The sequence below is a fragment of the Pecten maximus genome, chromosome 5 (genome assembly GCF_902652985.1).
Source record: "Pecten maximus chromosome 5, xPecMax1.1, whole genome shotgun sequence".
NCBI lineage: Eukaryota > Metazoa > Mollusca > Bivalvia > Pectinida > Pectinidae > Pecten > Pecten maximus.
In genome coordinates, this window is record NC_047019.1 from 29471587 (window position 1) to 29486099 (window position 14513).

General features: G+C 36.8%; 1 pseudogene; it reads left to right on the top strand.

The window, feature by feature from the left end:
- Window positions 1-4267: 4267 nt before the first annotated feature.
- LOC117327749 lies at window positions 4268-12269 on the top strand (annotated as a pseudogene).
- Window positions 12270-14513: the final 2244 nt, after the last annotated feature.

Below are 14513 nucleotides of genomic sequence, written 5' to 3' on the forward strand. Positions count from 1 at the left end.
ACAACACCGGGGGTAGAATATTGAATTGTTACCATGGCCACGACAACACGGGGTAGAATATTGAATCGTTACCATAGCCACGACAACACGGGGTAGAATATTGAATTGTTACCATGGCCACGACAACACGGGGTAGAATATTGAATCTTTACCATAGCCACGACAACACTGGGTAGAATATTGAATCGTTACCATAGCCACGACAACACGGGGTAGAATATTGAATTGTTACCATGGCCACGACAACACGGGGTATAATATTGAATCGTTACCATAGCCACGACAACACGGGGTAGAATATTGAATTGTTACCATAGCCACGACAACACGGGGTAGAATATTGAATCGTTACCATGGTCACGACAACACGGGGTAGAATATCGAATCTTTACCATGGCCACGGCAACACCGGGGGTAGAATATTGAATTGTTACCATGGCCACGACAACACGGGGTAGAATATTGAATCGTTACCATGGCCACGACAACACGGGGTAGAATATTGAATCGTTACCATGGCCACGAAAACACCGGAGGTAGAATATTGAATCGTTACCATAGCCACGACAACACGGGGTAGAATATTGAATTGTTACCATGGCCACGACAACACGGGGTAGAATATTGAATTGTTACCATGGCCACGACAACACGGGGTAGAATATTGAATCGTTACCATAGCCAGGACAACACGGGGTAGAATATTGAATCGTTACCATGGCCACGACAACACGGGGTAAAATATTGAATCGTTACCATAGCCACGACAACACGGGGTAGAATATTGAATTGTTACCATGGCCACGACAACACGGGGTAGAATATTGAATTGTTACCATGGCCACGACAACACGGGGTAGAATATTGAATCGTTACCATAGCCACAACAACACGGGGTAGAATATTGAATTGTTACCATGGCCACGACAACACCGGGGGTAGAATATTGAATCGTTACCATAGCCACGACAACACGGGGGTAGAATATTGAATCTTTACCATGGCCACGACAACACCGGGGGTAGAATATTGAATCGTTACCATAGACACGACAACACGGGGTAAAATATTGAATCGTTACCATAGACACGACAACACGGGGGTAGAATATTGAATCGTTACCATAGCCACGACAACACGGTGTAGAATATTGAATCGTTACCATGGCCACGACAACACCGGGGGTAAAATATTGAATCGTTACCATGGCCACGACAACACGGGGGTAGAATATTGAATCGTTGCCATAGCCACGACAACACCGGGGGTAAAATATTGAATCGTTACCATAGCCACGACAACACGGGGGGTAGAATTTGAATCGTTACCATGGCCACGACAACACCGGGGGTAGAATATTGAATCGTTACCATAGCCACGACAACACGGGGGTAGAATATTGAATCGTTACCATGGCCACGACAACACGGGGGTAGAATATTGAATCGTTACCATAGCCACGACAACACGGGGTAGAATATTGAATCGTTACCATAGCCACGACAACACGGGGTAGAATATTGAATCGTTACCATAGCCACGACAACACGGGGTAGAATATTGAATCGTTACCATAGCCACGACAACACGGGGTAGAATATTGAATCGTTACCATAGCCACGACAACACGGGGTAGAATATTGAATCGTTACCATGGCCACGACAACACGGGGGTAGAATATTGAATCGTTACCATAGCCACGACAACACCGGGGTAGAATATTGAATCGTTACCATAGCCACGACAACACCGGGGGTAGAATATTGAATCGTTACCATAGCCACGACAACACGGGGGTAGAATATTGAATCGTTACCATAGCCACGACAACACGGGGGTAGAATATTGAATCGTTACCATAGCCACGACAACACGGGGGTAGAATATTGAATCGTTACCATAGCCACGACAACACCGGGGGTAAAATATTGAATCGTTACCATAGCCACGACAACACGGGGGTAGAATTTGAATCGTTACCATGGCCACGACAACACCGGGGGTAGAATTTGAACCGTTACCATGGCCACGACAACACCGGGGGTAGAATTTGAATCGTTACCATGGCCACGACAACACCGGGGGTAGAATTTGAATCGTTACGATAGCCACGACAACACTTGTTGAAAGGTTCTGTTGTGTCCATGATTCTGAAAAAAGGTTGTTGTGTCCATGATTCTGAAAAAAGGACCAGATTCGTTGTATAATTCCAAGATCGTATCTGTGCTCTGTTGAAGATACAGTTAGCTGATATGGTTAAGTGGTTTACAGAACAATATATCGTATTTATATCATTCTTGTAAACAAACCTAATTATACTGATCCTCGTATTAATTATAGACCTATCTATCTATACATTGATAAAGTGTTTTACGTAGTAGAGTACGGGAGCTGTACAGCTGAACATATCACTCTCATGAGAACGTAGGACAGTGTTAATACATACCAGACCGGGCTGTGTAACCGATACCTCCCCCCTCCCTACTCCCTCTCCCGATAAACAGCAGTCCGGTAAGTGCAGTATATTACAATCATGATTTATACTACTAGTATATGACTTGTCCAGGAATCAGACCTAAAGCTTTCCTTATCTACTTGTGATATACAAAGGAGGATAGGTAGTCTTTGTTGTACTTTTTATTTCACATTTTAGATTATTTTGTTTTTATTTCTACAATGTTGGATATATATTTACTTACTTAATATTTTAGAAATGGATTATTTCTGTCGTGAAAGACACATGCCTGGTTATCGGTTATCTTTACGATATAACTCCGCGAGTGGGTGTGGGAGGCCTCACAGCAAACTTAACGGTTATGTCCTAATTATTAATTAAGAAACGGTGTTAATTGATATGCTACTGGTTACATGCAGTGAAGTCTTAGATACAATCACGCCGGACGTGTAAGATTTGAGCAACACGTGCCTTACCATATTTGGATGTTCACCAATATAGCCTACCCTATCTAAGGAGAGTATGGATAGAAATTAGTGTTTCTAAAAGTTTATTTGGGAAGAGGTACATTTTGTAGCCAATTATTAACTGTGTAGGATTAGTAATTAAGATTAAGATGTCGATCAGTAATATATTACAAGCAATTTCTAATTACTAGTATTTATAATTTTCCACGTTAAATTAAAGTGCACTGTATTCTACAGGGTAATCAAATTATTCTTGTTCCAATACACAGTGTAGTCGCGCAATGTTTAAAATTGTGATTCTTACTTCTGTAATATTAACATATTTACACCTGTGATGGCTGTATCGGTATTGTTTACATATTTACACCTGTGATGGCTGTATCTGTATTGTTTACATATTTACACCTGTGATGTCTGTATCTGTATTGTTTACATATTTACACCTGTGATGTCTGTACCTGTAATGTTTACATATTTACACCTGTGATGTCTATATGTGTAATATTTACATATTTACACCTGTGATGTCTGTATCTGTATTGTTTACATATTTACACCTGTGATGTCTGTATCTGTAATATTTACATATTTACACCTGTGATGTCTGTACCTGTAATATTTACATATTTATACCTGTGATGTCTGTATCTGTATTGTTTACATATTTACACCTGTGATGTCTGTATCTGTAATATTTACATATTTACACCTGTGATGTCTGTACCTGTAATGTTTACGCATATGATATTTTATGTAAAACTGACATGTGACACTTCAATAAAATACATTGTATTGTATTGTAATTTTTGTATCTCAGATGTGTACAGCTTTCGTGTGGTGATTGAAGCCGTGCTGCGATGTTTACACTTGCGATGTTTCCACCTGTGATGTTTACACCTGTGATGTTTACACCTGTGACGATTGTACCTACGACAGTTACATACACCCGTGATATTTACTGAAGTATTCAGACCTGATACGTTAACGCCTGTACTATTTACACATGTGATAGTTACATCTGTGGTGTTTATAACGGTGTATTTACACCCGTAATGTTTCCAACTTCCGACCTGATACCTTAACACCTGTGATGTTTACACCTGATACACGTGATACTGTTATCACAGGTACACTGATGCGAGGCTCCATCCCCGTCCTATACAGGCAAGTGATGCGACAGTGACGCGCGATCTCTATCTGTCACTGTTGCTGAGGAGAAGTGGGCGAGGCTTGCATACATCAACACTTATGATTGGACCAACACATGTCAGATTTATGCAAATATCCCGCGCGGGTGGCTCGCGTGCACATTTTGACATGTAGCTTATCGGATTTCGACAAATGAGAAAGATACTTGAATTATTCCGTTACTTCTGAGGACTTGAAAGAAAAACACAGGTTATGTGCTATAGAATGGTAGAAACTCCACGAGAATGCATTTCTGAATAGTTTGGATCCGTCGGAATGAGTAACTGTGCCGATATGATGCATCCGCTATACCCGCCGTACTTTCCACATAAAACCTCCACCAATGACATATCGGTAAGTATGCATGCAAGTCTCAAATATTTTCATCAAAAAGAATTTTCATTTGAAATTGATTTTCTTTCTTCTTTCAGCTTCCTCACTAAGCACGTGCCAATGGAAATAGTTTAAAAAGAAACTCGGAATTTCTGATCGCATAGTTCCGCTTTCTGATCACATAGTTCCGCTTTCTGAACAAACATACCAGCCGGTCCACGCGCGTAGGGTAACACACGGCATGATCCGTAAAACGTTTGTGGTAAATATTTTCTCCGATACCAACAGGAATTCCACGACATGTCTGAGATTTTAGTCAGAAATAACGGTCATTTCTTTCCTCATTTCATACGATGTGCAAAAATATTTACCGATACCTAAACCAAATGTTGTATGGTTATAAGCGACTATAACCGCCAATCCTCGATAGTGGAGACCGTATCTATAATGTTGGTGTTTCGGTGGTTTATTGAAAGTCTATTTCGTGTGTATTTGATCTGACGGTCACTCTTACTTAGATCCCACGTGGATTATAACTTAGCCGCGGCACTACCAGGGATAGAATAAGTCCGATTTCATAATGATGGTCTTGTGACGAAAAATTTCTGAGGATTATAATTTCGGAATCATGACTGAAAGACTTATCAAAATTGTCCTCGGTCTGATTTGTTGAGAAATACATGTAGTAAATATTTCTTCGCCTTGTGAGTATTGGCAAATATATTCATTCGAATAAACCGATGGACTATACGTAAATGGTACCGACCGTCTGACAGTGAACGATCTCCATGTACATAATATTCCGTATGATCTGATACGGTCGATACGGTGTCAAACAATTTAATGTGTAATCAATTAATTTGATCTGTTTAGATATTTTTTTTTACTAATTTTACATGTTTATATTATTTCTGTACTGACAAAGAACAAAGTTAATTCTAACTATTGTATTCCTGATAACCTACGATCTTACGAGAGGAGATTACTAATCAGAGTACATTAACAATGCTTAAATAGCAACACTTTCTGACGAGTGTTTTTCCTCAAACGATATCAAATAATTTACTAAAATGACGTCAATATTAATTTGTTTATTGTATTTTATTTATATAGAAAGATTGAAGCATTTTATAAAATATATTACTTTTTTTGTCTCCACAGAAATACGGTTCTTCTGGTAGTGTTCCGGTATACGACCCCGCGAGCACTTCTTATCCTTGTATCCCGGAGAGTGTGAACCTTAACGTGTCTAGGAATGCCGACGTCGATATGGAGAGTCAGCCTAAGGCGTCCCAATACGTCAATCCGAATTGTGTTCTATTAAACTATTTTACCGGGGACACTGCCACAGTCGTGGACGAACATTTCTCACGTGCTCTTAGTCAGCCCAGCAGTTTCACCGCCGACCGGGGTACGACGCCGCTCCGTAAAACAGGTGCGTTTATTTATTTTTTTATTTTAAATATCCAACCCCGCATCAAACGAGTGATACAACCTAGTTGTGTAGTTGACAACTTTAACACTAAAATTGGTGATATCTACACATCTAAAACTGGTGGTCGTTAAACCATAAAACTGGTGATAATCAAATTGATAAAACCATGAAGCTGTTGATAATTAGACAGAACACAAATGTGTAGTTGATTTCACGATAATTAATTTAATGGTTTATGGTCAATCATCACTACAAATAATGTAAATATATTACAATGTTTACAAAACGTCTATGGTTTCTGTTGTACATGTACATGTATGCATTTATTTTTTTATGTGGTAATTAATTATTCGGATACGAACTTGGAAATATATATATATATATAAAACACCCCATCATAATGAGTGAAAATAACTTAATCGTACACATGTTATTATTTTATATATTAATACAGTCAATGATACTATATTCAATGATAATATATTTAATGATAATATATCCAATGCCGTATTTCGTTTTGTTCGTTCTATTCTGACGGTGCAATGGAGCTATTTCCTGTTCAAGTCCAATATTACACTCACGGTTGTGGGGTCATGCAAGTCCAATATTACACTCACGGTTGAGGGGTCAAGTGTCCGAGATTACACTGTTTTGTTATACAAATCATTCCTATGAAGTATAACGTTTTACACATATTGATTGTACAGTCATAAGTGATAACTTAATATTATCATAAATTTCATTATTCTATACTATACAATCATACAACATCGTCAGTTTATGTAAGTGATGGTCAACTATACATATATATGTCATAACTCTTCAATACTATATATGTACACTTATCAACTTCTTAATACTGTCAGCTATATATATTCAACAATGGTACATCTTTATCTTAATTGTTCAGTACTGTATATTTATTAGCCATTAAACATTGTTCACTATATATATATGCCTTACCATTGACACACTTGATGCTCTTCACAAAAAACGATCTTATGTTGCTGTAAAACTGTATCTATAATTAATTCTTTTTCTATGTATTTTATGTACTCACAATATGCAAAAGGATGAATAAAAATTTTACAAAACTGAAAAAATACTATCATAGATCAACAGTTTTATTATTACCATCCAAACCCGCTGACGAAGTACCATATCAAATACATTTTTCTGTATGTCTATACCAGGGAGCACGTGAACATACAAACCCCAGCCGTCCCCGGCTTAAACACACGACATTTTTACAGAATATTCTAACTTATTCGCTTCAATTTCGATGGAAGCTTTCACGAACGATAAGACTTATGGCATCGTATTTGTCAATTATCACCTAGCAAGAATTAATGACGAACAGCTGATAAACTTTACCCTCCGCACCATAGCATAACATGACTCCCCGGGGCCTTCAGAACATTCGATCCCCACCTCCCTTCACTTCTGTGAAGGATTTCAGGGGCTGGACGAGTTCTGTAAATCGAGATCCACAACAAAGTTTTGGGAATAAATATCAGAAGCGACGCGAACTGAAACTCACGGGTGGTATAATACGAATGCTCTATGATAGATACAAGTAACGATAAGTGGAATTGTACCTTAAATAAATATATATATATACGTATCGTGATCTCTTCTAACAATGGAGAAACATGATCGGTATTTTAACAAGATACAGTTTACTTTAACACCGCTGGGGTAATAATGTACTTATGAACATTTTCTCGGCAAATGTCAAAAGAATTTCTTTAACATAGTTATACTCTCCGAGTATATTGTCTCTGGCACGAATGTATGTTTTTCGATGTTGTCAATGTTCTGTAAATTTGTATATTGTGTATGTGTAGGATACTGATGAGTCGAAAGACTCAAAGTTAATGAAGAACTTGAACATTTGTATTATGTTTCAGGTCCTAGATAGATAAAATCATATCAGAAAAAATACATAATATACTGATCACTGAACCGAGAGATGAACGGTGAACTTATGTTAGATGAAAATTATTAAAGATAGATAATTTTTCACTTTGTCGTTCTGTTTTACAAATCATGCAAGATAGAATAAATAATTTCAGAAGTCTATTTACATAATTATGTATTATTTGTTTAATCGATGGTTTGATTTTTAAAATGACGTTAAGATATAAAATTGTTGATTATTGACGCTGAAAGATACAGGCCATCGAATGGCTCGATGGGTTTGAACTGTTCGTGGTATTTGTTGATAACTTCAAATATTTTTTGTTTAGTTTCTTAATGCGAGAAAATCTAGTACATTTGTTAAATAGTTAAAATCTTACAGAGAATCAAAAGTCAGACATTACTGATATATTAAATCACACCATTTAAATGATATGTCGAATTATTATTATTATTAGTTTTATTTCTCCTGGTATAGATTTAAGTGAATCATTGATTTGATTTGAACGTATCTTAATTATTGTTTAGACACAATTGGATTGGGCACAAGTTTTTAACAACTTATAAAAATCATCTCCACAAATATCATTAATATACAAACAAACAAAATAGACCAACGGAAATGTACATTTCAGTATCTATGTTATAAAATAAGATATGGCCGATGTTGAATGATTTATTAGTTTGAGATTTGTATTGAGTTCAGTTAAACATTTCACGCACGAGCTAATGCTCCAAGACGGATTTACAGAATTTTCAGGTGATTGTTGATAATTAAGTGCACTTATGATATTGGTTTATTGGTTTTTATTCGGGCATTTCAAAACATATATAGTTACAAAATTGAATATAAAGAATAGGAAATAGAAACAAGTGTTTCAGAAACTTATGTAAATCTATCACCTTAATAATATATGATATATTTCAAGTTGGGCGGATTTTGACATGATTTGTATTTATATATTACACACAATCTTATATATCCTGTACATTTACGTTACTTACAGACAAACCACTGATGTGCCACCGGAAGTTACCGCCATCATTTTGGAACAGTTCCTACCGTCCCCCAGCCACCACAAATCCTCTGGGGTCCTCAGGGGGCGGGCCTGGATTACTCCCGGGACACGTACTTCAGTCCCTCCTGGTACTCCTTACAGAACAACTGGCCCGTATCGACTGCCCTCCCACGGACACTCGGACCTCGGACAAAGTCTGTCATACTCGTCCCTAGACACCTCCAGCAAGCTCAGCAATCCCTATCAATCCCTTGTGTTTCCCTCCAGTTATGATTCCAGACCGTCTAAATTTGACTTTTCAAAAAACATGGATCCCCTCAGCGGATCTAGTGGCTATTACGGACTTTCCAGATTAGGGATGGATTTCCCATCCAAAACCAATATTGAGAGTACTGTTTCTGGTAAGTATACCGTGTTATAAAACTGGTGCTATAAAGTCATTGTATTCCTCATCTGTGTAAATTCTGTGACTTAATATTCTTAAAAAGAGAGATTTATTCGAATTAGGCTGAAATTTAATTTTAGTGTCACGGAGCGTGATGATTCATATACAAAATTAAACCTTAAACAAATGGGGTGAATTTGTTTCACAAATAGGAAATAAAAATAATTAGTGGTCAAAATATTAGCTTCTTATGCAGTTTGATGGGGGGAAATAATGAAATCACCAAAAAAAGAATATATACATTGAGGAATGGAAATTAATTCCTCCCACATAATCGGGGATATTATGCTTTTGACAAAAATATGTTTCCGGGAAAAAAATCGCCGTGGGCCGATTCAGCCCTCCTATGCACCACCTCCTTTGTTTAGTTTAAAATCCTGTTTTAGTCCTTTGTTTTGGATTGCGACACCTTGTTGTCGATGTCTACTGAATCAATCTCAATTCTCAATTCAAGTTTATTCCGAAATCCTTACCGCCCATAGATATACGTGGTTCAATACATTAAACATACAGTCATACATATTTGGAGAGTTTTTCTCATGCCAAGTAGTAACATAAACATCTTTGTATAACAAACAGCAAACAAAGACATATCAGTACAAGAAAGTTTAGCCTAAGTTAAATTTAAGTTTACAAATTGTTGAATCAATCAACCAAGTTTGATAAATACATGTCGTGCAACATCATCAATTGCATTTGTATTGTACAGACATACAGACAGACAGATGGATTTTCCAGGGAAGATATTTTGCATTCAAAATAATATATGAAGTACATATTAATTTTAAAGAATGGATTAAAAGTATTTTCTTTCAGCTAAATCAAACACCATATATTTTCCGAAACTAAATCAAAAGGCAAAGTAACATCTTAAGTGTATTCGTTGTGATTTTGTTACATTTTCCATTTTTATCAAACGGATATAATCAACTTCCGCTGTGAATCATAGTATTTTACCTTCGCCATTTTATTTTACAGGCCTTGAGTACCAACTCCAATCGGCACGACGAGAACTGTGTTGGTGACGTCACAGCAACGTCTAAGACAAACTTCCGGTGTCAAGTGCGCATACAAAATGTGACAATGATCTCACATGGGTCTTTCTTGGTGTTTATAATTATACGATTCATCCGATTGTGACTCCATTTTCTTCACGCGCAATAGTTGATTATGATCATCATTGTCATCATGGACGAGACTGCGAGGATTTACTGGACACGTGACTCCACGTTCGTGCGATAAATTCATTCGACACATAAATGTGGGTACGTACCAGGGTTAACTGGTTACCACATGATTGTGTGACAGGTTACATTTCACTTGCATACAGGAAACGGTACCCAATAGTTTCGTTATAGACCACGTAAAGGGGAAGACTGTTTGGTCGAGAAGTAACTCGGCCGTCCAAGTCAACCGTCCAACTGTTGGTGATAACACTCGACCGTCCAAGTATTAGTGATAATTCGTCCATCCAACTGTTGGTGATAATTCGACCGTCCAAGTATTAGGGGATAACTCGACCGTCCAAGTATTGGTGAGAACTCGGCCATCCAAGTAGTGGTGATAACTGGATCGTCCAAGTAGTGGTGATAACTGGACCGTCCAAGTAGTGGTGATAGTTATGGTGTTGTGCCATGTTATCTGCAGACTGTACTGGTAAATAGTATACAATCAAATCTCGTATTCCTCGAGATGTGGACACCGAATTCCAACGATCTAAGGATGTACCTGGTATTAATGTTAAGACATTTCCTGAAAGCATACAGAACGACTAACTTTATAAATTAATTGATATAAACATTCCTCCCCGTATTGACTTCATCCAACTAGATAATCTTCATTTAACAATTACATATCACCAGCAACCTGGTGTATCCATATCTCAAACCAAACATGTCAGGTGTAGTGACACACAGTTAAAACAATCCAACATATAGGTCTTGTACAAATGTATATAGGTTTGTGTGTTTTCCAATATCCACTTGGCCGGCATTGGTCAGTGTCTAAAGTGATGAAATCCTAACCAAGTAGGGATCAAACTGTAATAGGATCAAACCCAGTAAGTTAGGATCTACAAAACGTTAGTTTTCGTTAAAAGTTGAACAACTGTATCAAGGACATATGTGTCGTTTCTGTTTTAAAAGATTATTTCATTTTATCCAAGATGTTCTTTCATCGTTTGTGTTTTAAAAGATTATTTCATTTTATCCAAGATGTTTTTTCATACCTGTATTGAAACACATAAAACAATATATGCTAAATATAATGGACACCGTGAAGTAAAAGCTTGGTTTCTATGACGTTGGTGACGTCACAAATGGCAGACATGGCTCCCGCCCAGAACAGTGTCAAGTTCGGACAGAGAGATCCAACAAACGTTACGTCTTTGACGCTTCTATCTCAAAGAGACCTTTAAAATTCCTGGAATGAAGCAGGGACTTTTATACTGATCACTGAAAGTCTTTGATTCATTCTGCTTCCATCAGTAGGGCGGCAGATAAAACAAGCTAGATCGGTTTTCATAGATTTGAATTGCAGGTCTAAGCATTCCTATACGTATAACTTTATAGGAATCGGAACTTTGTCTCCAAACAGTATTTGCATACGTAAATACGCTAACTAAAGTCATTGATGTTTATTTTACCACATAAGTTAAATTTTAACTCTGAAGTAAACAATCGATTTAGTGTGACGAACGTTGTAAACCTTATCATTTGTTACAAGTGGATCTGCGTTGTTAGATTGGTCAGGTAGTCGGTCCAATGGTTGCTATATGTCCCGTTACTACTGTCGACCAGTCCTGTGGGGTGTCTGGTAAACTTTACCTAGTATATATAACTATTATTGCTTATTTTCAACATGACAGATGTATATTTTTTCCCATGGAAATTGATGTGTATTTCTCTATGAACATTGTTATAAATATGGCTGTATATTTCACTGTGAGAATCAAAGGGTGTGTGCTGTGTGAAAAGAACGAAGAATAAACGAAAGAAAACTTTAAAACAAATGTTTTGTTGTTTATTTGAAATATATTTCGTGACATACGTAAGCTCTCTGTTTAGTTAATATATCTGCTATTGTTTTGCTATAGAAATGTTGCCTAGTGTTCTCCAGTTCCCGAGGAAGCTCTGGTTTGTCTTTGTATTTAAGATTTGGTATATTGTGTATTTATTTTGTATATTGTTAATTTGTGTTTTGGCACTATTCTCTCTTGTATCATTGGGCTAACATATGATCACACTATTCCTCATAATTAATATCCAATGATCCCAAAGAGGCCTCTAAATACGACATCTTCCTCAATCTTACACCAGGTTTCTTTTTTCTTAGTTTCTCCTTAGTTTTATATATCCCATCCGAAATTGATACTGTGCATTCATCCCCGATCAATTTGTTTTAAAATATTTAAGACAATCTACTAAATTCCGATAAAGCAATGAGCTTGAAACGAATAGATCTAAATATATATTTATATAATCTTTGGTGTCTGTATAACAGTCGGCACCGTTAGCGGACCATGACATTTAAATACCTACCGAATCACTGATATTAATTACTCAATCTTCTCCGGTCAGGGAATAGAATGTCCGGCATCTAGTATATACTGGAAATCAGGATGATTAGAACAGAGAGAAGAGCAGTTACCCCTACACACAATTAAGATTTCACATTCATTACCAAAATTTGTCGTTTTCAAGATAAATAAGTGATAAATTGGATAAGAGATCGTTCCACGGGGATTGGGGGAAGTGTGCCGTCACTAATACACTCCGCGCTGACAGGAGTTATAATGAGACAATCTGAGCTGTCGTTAGGGCGCATTAATTTGTCACGGACTACTTTCCACACCTGTCGCCCAACTAAAATACTATCTTATCGTCACCGTACGGACTGGGCGTGTTTCTATTCTGGACCAGTGTCACTCATCTAGTTATTGACTGCCATGCGATAATGTGTTTTCCAAGATTTTGAAAATTCCGAACCTTCGTTCATACATTTATTGCTACAAGGGAAACACGAACATGTCAACACCAAACTGGACAGCAGTCTCTGTTTGCCTCATAATTCAATATCTAACTGAATTTTCCATAAATCTGTATTATCTAGAACGCTTATTATAACCCCCTTTTTATCTTATTTACGAAATTGATAGCAATAAATGTTGATAGTTTTAAGTAAATGCAGTGTAAAACACGGAATGTGTATTTAACGACGGAAAGACTCGCACAACAGAAATATACATTTCCCCAATTACATTCAATTTTCATAAACCAAGAAAATATTATCAATATGATTTGATCATTCAATGAAGTTTCGGTTCTGGTGTATAGGGGAAATTGATATTCTTGCTAACCTTACAGATGCGCGTTACCTTGTATCGCGGTACCTGTATCTCATTAAGGTAGATAACGAGATAGTCCTGGACCGATGGACTTTGATCAGTAGCAGGTTTCCACCAACGAGCAATACTATTTACATTTTAGAACAAGAGCTGTTATATCTTTTTATCATCAAAACATATGTTTGCCAATTAGCTGAGTAAATTAAATATAGACTATGTTAGTTTAATTTACCTCAGTTAATGTAACCGTATGTTATGATATATCAGTTTATTAAATATAGCAACTTATAATAAAATACCCGTAGTGAAGGGAACATTTTCTCTGATGTTTCCAGAAGGCATTATTTTCCAATTTCAATCAACATATTGTTCACAAACTATATGCCAGCAATGTTTCCAAAATATCTTTTTCTTGGGAACATTGATGTTAATACTAGAAATAGTTAATTGTCTTAGAAATCCATAGACACATCAATTGTATTTGCAGAAACTTCAAGATATACATAAAATATCCACATTTTCTGGGGAAAATGACGTTTGCTGAAGAAAATTCAGAAATTCTTCAGATTGTTATTTTTTCTTGATGCTTATCGGATAATTCAAGGTATATCATATCTGTCAGAATAGATATTAGTTTTCCTTGGAATATTTATCTTGGCTGAAAAATTGGAAAGATTTTCCTGTATAAAATTCAAGGTAATTCTTCGAATGAATATTCGTTTCTTTGGAATATTGATGATTGTTGGGGGAAAATTAAGATTTCTATCAAAATGCATTGTATAAATCCCCCCCCGCCCCCCCTAGGTTTACATGATACTTGTTCGAGAAATTTTTCAGAATAAATGCTCCATTTTCCTAGGAAAACAGACGATTGCAGCTAAAAATCAGAGGTATGTTCACAATAT